At 54.1% G+C, this 6,000-nt stretch overlaps 1 protein-coding gene across 7 annotated transcripts in view; it reads right to left on the reverse strand.

Moving 5' to 3' along the window:
- Positions 1–6,000, reverse strand: part of Nfatc2 (nuclear factor of activated T cells 2) — a 134,321-nt gene that overhangs the window by 22,017 nt on the left and 106,304 nt on the right. The gene's annotated exons all lie outside the window — the stretch shown is intronic.

A 6,000-nucleotide genomic window follows, 5' to 3' on the forward strand; every position in this document is an offset into this window, starting at 1 on the left:
ATGCAGCAGTACCCCAGTTTCTCCTGGAGTTGCCATGGCATCTGTCCTGAGTGAGGTGCCGAGTGGGTTCCGCACATGGGTACTCACCAAGGCAGAGGGGCATCTGGGTCCTTCTGCCTCTGTCCTAATAGGAACTGAAGTATCCAGAGAGGCCTCTGTGCCATTTGCCAAAGGCTGAGCTAACCATTCCTCGTGCTAAACAGACCCATTTTGCCCCCTGTGATTTCGAGAAAGCAGCTGGGAGGGGGGCGGCTGGTCAGCAGAGTCACGTGACTCATAATGAAAGACTCTGGTGTGCATGGGGCAAGGGCTATTTTGGTTCTCCATGCTGGGCACTGGGTACTCCATGCTGGTCACTGTGTACTCCATGCTGGGCACTGGGTTCTTCATGCTGGGCACTGGGTTCTCTACACTGGGCACTGGGTACTCCATGCTGGGCACCGGGTTCTCCTTGCTGGATGTTCATGGAGGACCTGTTACTCTGGCATAAAGGCTGAGGGGTCAGCCATTCTGGGACAGGCTTTCTGTGTCTTGGTGTCTCTTGACCTCCAAAGTCAAGGGCCACACCTGCCCTGCAGAATCCCAGAGGCAGGCAGAACTTGTCTGAGGCTGGCAGCAGCGGTTGAAAGGCGGCTTCATTACGTGAGCCAGCATCAGGGAGCACAGCATCAGGGAGCACAGCAGAAGGGGGCACAGCAGCAGGGAGCACAGCAGAAGGGGGCACAGCAGCAGGGAGCACAGCAGCAGGGAGCACAGAAGCAGGGAGCACAGCAGCAGGGAGCACAGCAGAAGGGAGCACAGCAGAAGGGAGCACAGCAGCAGGGAGCACAGCAGCAGGGAGCACAGCAGCAGGGAGCACAGCATCAGGGAGCACAGCAGAAGGGAGCACAGCAGCAGGGAGCACAGCAGCAGGGAGCACAGCAGCAGGGAACACAGCAGCAGGGAGCACAGAAGTAGGGAGCACAGAAGCAGGGAGCACGGCAGCAGGGAGCACAAAGAGAACAGTCTGGAAGGTGTAAGGAGCACAATGGTGGTCGGGAGGGGTAGGGTGGAGGCGGGCTGAGGGACAGAGCTGAGCCACTGCAGGGGAAGGAGACATTCAGACCCACTTTGAGCCCAGGCAAGCGATCTGCCAACAGTAGCCCTTGCCAGTTCTGTGGGCTTGTCTGGGCACAGGTAGGGTTTTCTGAACCTGGGAATTTTCTACAGAACCTTTTCTGAGTTGGCAAGAGGAAGCCTGGCAGGGTGAAAGGGATTCAGGCTGAGTCAACCTCAAGGCTCTTTTTTCAGAGCCCAGCTTCTCTCAATATCGGCATGGCCTAGAGGATATTGGGATAAAGACTATGCCGCTGCTGCTGTGGCTGGGGCAGAAGGAGCCGACCAATGTGACTAACTGTTTACTGGGCTTGTGGATCCCTGTCAAAGACCTTAGAAGGGACTTGAGGTGGGGGGGGTGGGGTGGCTCAGTGCAAGCATGAAGACCTGAGTTCAGATCCCAGACCCTGTGTAAACTGGATACAATACTGCATGCCGTGATCCCAGACCCTGTGTAAACTGGATAAAATACTGCATGCCTGTAATCCCGGCACTCTGACAGCAAGGTGGAAGGCAGAGACAGAAGAACTCCCAGGGCTTGCAGGCAGGTAGCCCAGACGACACAGCTGAGAACAATGGACCCTGTCTCTGATAAGGAAGAAGGTGAGGATGGGCACCCAAGGATGACCTCTGACCTCCACACACACACACACACACACACACACACACACACACACACACATGCAAGCACGCACGCACACCCCTTACTAGGAAGCTCCCATTTTTCTTTTTCCGATAACCTTGAAACACAGTGGGGATACTGAGGCCAGACACCCAGAATGGAAGCCCAGAACCTCTAGACCCAACAGGCCCCAAACTGAGCTCAGACTCATGAACCAGAACCAACCCTGCTTGGCATGCGATAAGTGCGTAAGACACTCTGTCCTCTGTGCTCATGGCAGAGCATGATCTTTCAGTGTCTGTGCACAGGGATGTATGCTGCTCCTTTTGCAGAAGGTAAGGAACTGGATCAGCAGTTGTTCACGGCCACACGCAGAATCCTCAGAACAGACGTCCCTAGGGTGAATGACACTGTCCCGGAGGCACTGGGATAAATTCTTTACAAGGAAAGGGGTGGAAAAAAACTTCACATACTGCAGGTCCCTCCCCATGCCCAGCAGAGGGCTGTGGTACACAAACACAGTCTGTTTACGATGCCCGTATCCCATGGCTCAGTGACTAAGAAAACAACGTAAAAAGTAGACAGGAATATAGCTCAGTGATAGACTGCTTGCCTAGCACGCATGAGGCTCTGCCTTCAAACCCAGTACCCAGTCCCATACACAAAGCATTCCGCAAAGATTCAGGCTGCAGTTTCAGGGTGACCCACTTGTGCGCTTGATTTTGGGGTTGGCGATAACACAGTCCGATATTTAAATAGAGTGGAAATACTCAGTTTTCATCCACCTGCCGTCTCCTGTTTATGCATTTCCTATGAAGAACGAGAGCCGATGCGGCTTTCAAACTGGTGTCTCCCATACCAGGAGGCTCTTGCTCACATGTGTGCACAGTGTAGGCTGTCCCCACAGGTCACCTCCAGGTTCCAGCCAGCACCAGACCACATCCTGTCTCCCCAGGAGGGAGAAAGACATCAAGGGTGTCTGCTGAGTTGGGCTTCAGCTCCTTCTGCCCCCACAGTCTCCTTCCTGTGGCTAAGAACCAAGGGCATGCCCGTGTCCCCAGGGTCTGCGGTGGGCTTGGTGGTAAGCTGGCCTGATGACCCCCAAACCACAGTTCATCTGCGGCATCAACATGGTTCCCAGGAGGAGTCACCAGTGTTGACAGTCACTTCTGAGTCCCCCTTGGCTTTACTCCCAATGGCCTACTATGCATCGAGCCCACAGCCACCCCGTGTTCTCACAGAGGAAGTGGTAGAGGTGACCTACACTCTTGTCCTACTTTGGCACTTTTAATTGCATCTCAAACAACCCAACCCAACTCGAGGAAAGGTGCTCAACTTGGTTCCATCTCCATCCACAGGGCATTTGCCTTCAACGAGGCTGGCTGTGTCCCTGCAGATGCTCCATGTTATCAGCATGCAAATCTGGAAGGTCGCTTAATTCACAAACTAGACCACTGACAGTCAAAGGATCATGATAGGAAAAACTATGGAAAATCATTTCTTTCCAGAATTTTCCATTTAATATTTTGGACCAAGGCTGAACAGGAGTACCTGAGACAGAAGGATGAGAACCCACAGCTAAGGGAGATGACCAGAAATCTCCTGGAGGTTGTCCTGGAAATGACTAGCTAGACTCTCTCCTTCCAAACTCTTGCCTCCCTAGCCTCAGTCTCTCAAAGGCAGCCAGAGCCATCTTCTCCAGAAACACCTAGATCACTGCTGCAGACAACCCCCAACACCACCTGCTGCTCTGACCGATAGGCCACTAGCACCTGCTGTTCCCACTCTCCAAAATGCTCTTCCTTCAGACCCTCCTGGGGCTGTGCCCACCCCACCCCATGGCTGCCCTCCAGCTCTGAATCTGTGTGACTTCCCCCATATTTGTTTTGATACACCTCCTTAGACATTGGTATCTACACTTATAGCTATCCTTATAACATAGGGATAAACATATAACAAAAATGACCCATGTGCAAGGCTTTGTGACCTGTCACCCACCCAAAGCTCAGAGCAGTGCCTGGCTCAGGAGGCAGCCAGCAAAAATTTGGGGGTGGGGTAGGGTCTGGGCATGAATGGTGGGAGAGATCAGGGGTCAAGAACATAGGGGAAGAAAGGGTGAGGAGACGGGGAGCTGGAGAGGATGGAGAGGGGCAGGGAGAGACTCGTTAGTGGACCAGTTGCCCTGCGCAGCCTGAAATGTCCAGTACAATACAGAGCTTCAGGAAGGGAGATGAGTTCCAGAAAGGTTCACAGTCAGGAGAATGCAGGTCAATGTTTTCAGACCACATGTCAAGGGTGGATGAGGGAGACCCGATGTACCTGGAATGTCACATTTCCCATTTCAAGGAAAACACTTGCAAGCATCTTTAACCATCAGAGTGGGAAAGCAGATGAGCTCTCAGCCCAAGGAAGAACAGGCCCAGAAAGGCAAGAGCATGCAGGAATGCAGCCCAGAAGAGATGCAAATGGTGGGGCACTTGGTCATGGGCCAAGCACTGGGCTGTGGAGCTCCTTGGACCAAAGGGAGAGAGGCAGAGCAAACTTCTGAGGCCGATGCTTGCCTCTACACAGAGACCAGACTAATGCCCACTGTACCCCTGATCACATACGCTGGTATGTGGCCCGTGTTCTGGGTGGCCAGTTCTGGTTTCAGGGGGAGGGAACCCTTTGAATGACAGCTAGAAGGAAAGGAGCCACACCCAGTCACCCCAGGCAGATGGAAGCATGTCCACCTGTAAACCCAAAACAATAGAATTCAGAACCCTTCACCGGAGAGGGACGTGTGGGACAGTTCCCCCAGTGCAGGACCAGGAGGACCGAGAGCCTTGGTAATCAATCAAGAGCCAAACTGTGCCCGCATCTCACCTCGGAGCTCAGCAGGCCACACTGAACAGAACCTCGGGAGCAGGACACCAAACATAAACTGGCCAGTGACACCTTGCTGCCTTAGGGACACATGGCTCAGACCCAGGAGGGGGTAGGGAGGACAAAGCATAAATGGAGACACCTGGATATAGCATTTGAAGGAGCAGTGCTGGGCTTCAGGCCAGACCTGCTATGGGCCGCACATCCAGGACTGTGGGTTGGTGGAGGACCGAAGACCACAGGAGTGGCTCCCTTCAGAGTGTCTTAACGTATTCTATGGTCTAGGAAGTGCCAGGGTCTTACCTCCTGGTCTTACAGATTTTTAATGTCACCCAGGACAGTCAAGGTTCTGAGATGTCCTACAACAACCCAACCTTTTCACCTTCTAAAGCCACAGACTGTCCCAGCAGTTCTGGGCTGGAGTTAGGGTGAGGGGGTACAGACACTGTGGAGAAGGTTCTGAAGAAAAGAATCCTGCCGTGGAAGCCATCAAATCCCTGGATGTCCAAGGGTTGAATCATGTTGGGGGACGGGGGGCTCCCCCCAACACACCTGTGTGCCTGCCTGCGTCTAGAAAGCCACCTCTGGGGGCCTCACAGAGCCCCCAAGCCCAGCTGCTTCCTCTGTAACAGGAACCATCCCATCTGTGGATCTGGGGATGGAGCAGACATGGGTGACCTCTGACCCACCAAGGGATATGCCTGCAGTTCCATAACGGAGGTGACTAGCATTCATCTTTAATGCAAGACGACGGACAAGCTAGGAGTGGGAGGGGTCGGCACATCTCTGCTCCCAGAGACCAAACCAACACGCCCCCAGAGGCTGCTGGGAAGTACCTAACCTGTTCAGACACTAATCTCCTGCCTCTTCCAGTCCCCGACCTCCACACGGAATGGAGTAAGGCTGGTTACGTCTAGGGTTCTGGAAGCTGCTATCTTAGCTGGAGCTGCAGGCTGGAGCAGCTGGCCTCTTGGCGTTTCCTCTCAATTCTGAACCCTTCATCCCAGGATCCACATCGTCTGGAGCTTCAAAGGGAAGAGAAGTCTCCTCTACCTGTCCCTCTCTCGATACCTTCCAGGCACCCCTCGCTTATTTCAGAGTGTGGCCTTCCTCTGAGAGCTCAACAACCCCTGTGACAACTGCTTTGACAGCTATGCCTCTGGCCAGGCTATGCGCCCAAGAGAGCGGGGGACCCCTCCATACAAAGCCCTTTTCCATCATCTTCCTGGCCCTGCCTCTCTATCAGCTGAGCTCGATGCAGCGGAAGCCCGTTGCTACCCTCTATCAATGGTCTCTGTGTCCTGGTAGCACGAGGCAGAGCGGCCCACAGCCCCCATTCATGTTCCTGATAGAGCCCCTTTCAACTCTCCTCAGTCTCCGCCCCTCCCCCGTCTCCGCCCTTCCCCCGTCTCCGCCCC

This window comes from Mastomys coucha, unplaced genomic scaffold (genome assembly GCF_008632895.1).
Source record: "Mastomys coucha isolate ucsf_1 unplaced genomic scaffold, UCSF_Mcou_1 pScaffold15, whole genome shotgun sequence".
Lineage (NCBI taxonomy): Eukaryota > Metazoa > Chordata > Mammalia > Rodentia > Muridae > Mastomys > Mastomys coucha.